Source organism: Acomys russatus, chromosome 12 (genome assembly GCF_903995435.1).
Source record: "Acomys russatus chromosome 12, mAcoRus1.1, whole genome shotgun sequence".
NCBI classification, from domain to species: Eukaryota; Metazoa; Chordata; class Mammalia; order Rodentia; family Muridae; genus Acomys; species Acomys russatus.
In genome coordinates, this window is record NC_067148.1 from 28,814,887 (window position 1) to 28,816,709 (window position 1,823).

Below are 1,823 nucleotides of genomic sequence, written 5' to 3' on the forward strand. Positions count from 1 at the left end.
TCTCCTCCCCCGCCGCTGCCGTGTCCTAAAAAGCCTGCTTCTCTCCGCCCCCGCCCCCCTTCTCCCCTTCTCCCCTCCCCCTTTTGGAGACCACTCCCTTTTCCCCCAAGGCACTCCTGCGTGCGGGCACGTGCTTGCGCACACACCCACTCGCCCACCCTACGTTACTAGAGGAGTCTACGGGTCCCCTACTCCTCCCTGGCCACGACTTTGCACCCTCCAAGCCTTGGCTCGCCCGCTTCGAGAGAGTAAGAATAACTTGCAAGCGTGGGTAGAATCGGCGTGGAGTGGGGGAAAGCCCGTGCTTTTGTCTGCTGTCTTTCAGTTTAGTTAGATTTGGAAGGACTTAGTTTGCGCGCTCCCCACGTGGCCGGCTCTGAACCGACTGCTAGGGAAACACAAAGGCAGTCTTGACCTTAAGATTTCGGCGCTCAGGCCGACTCCCCACAGTCCTGGTGTTGCTAGGAACAATGACCTTGAGTGAGTCCCGTGTAAATTTAGTCCTTCTAGACCAGGCTCGTCCCAAACTGCACCTCCTAGCAACAACTTCGGTTTCCCAACCCAGAGCTCAAAGGCTACAACAGATGAAAACCTGGTGTATTTCCTAGTACCTGTCAAACACCCTCTTCCCACCCCCCACCCCCCACCCCAGTCCTCTAATCCCCGAGAGACCTAGGTCACTATTCACAAACCCACCGTCTTTGCCTATGCCAACAACTCTCCCCACCCACACCGCCTCCACCCAAAGAAGTCTGAAGACACACCCACTGAAGGGGTCTTGAAAAGGTCAGAATAAACCCCCAAGTGTGAGCGAAAAGCCCTAGCCCTAGGCTGTTAAGAGCTCCCTCAGGTAATACCGATGAAAAAATGTGCCTGCCTCCATTGTTTCTGATTGAGTCACCCAGTCTCAATCACTCCAGCCTGGACTGGACCTTAATAAAGACCTTCCTTCACTCAGTGAGGCATCTCCCTTCCCCTACGAGACTTCCCCAAGCCATCCTTTCTAACTTTAGAGCTCAGGTCCTAAGTCGTTCGGTTCAGCAGCTATTTGCTCACGAGTCTAGTCTGGCCCCAAAGGTGAGTTTCATGCCCCTTAGAAGACAAATTTCTAATTTTAAGAAAATAGGAGAGGAAGCGCTGTCGGGGAGAGTTTGACGATCGTAGGAACCTTGGTGGGAGAGTACTATTCAGACGGAAGAGAAGGCGGATGGTTGCGAAGTTAAAGCTTGGAGATTCCATAGAGGGAAGTGGAGGGCTAGCAACGGAGCGCTCACAACACGAGGACCAGCCGAAATGAGGACGCAGAAATGTAAGAGTGAGACTGCAACTTGAAAGTCACTTTGGCCAGTGACCAAAACCCCTGGGGAGATGGGGGAACTGGCAGGAAAATCAGTTAATTGTGCTGAGATTTGGCTTAGCTTGGGGCGTAGCAGGGACACAGCATCAGTGTTTGAGCAGAGGGACGGACCTCTGACAATAACCGGAGCTATACAGAATGAAGACCTTACAGAAGAAAAAAAAACGACACAGGCTGGTGGAGGCTTCTGTTCACATTGTCTCCATGTGTCTTGTGCCTGCCTTGGAATATGTTCCTATTGGTCTCACCGACTGAGTCCCTCGGCCCCCCCATGCCCCCCACCTTAGGGCAGAGATGGCATCCAGCACCATGCTGTGTCATAGACATTTATCACAAACTGCAAGTGGGAGCCATATTACTACCTAGATGTCCTAGTAGCCACATTAAAACACAGTAAAGAGCCAGGTATGGAGGTGTCCACCTTTAATCCCAGCACTTGAACAACAGAGTCAGGCAGATCCCTGGG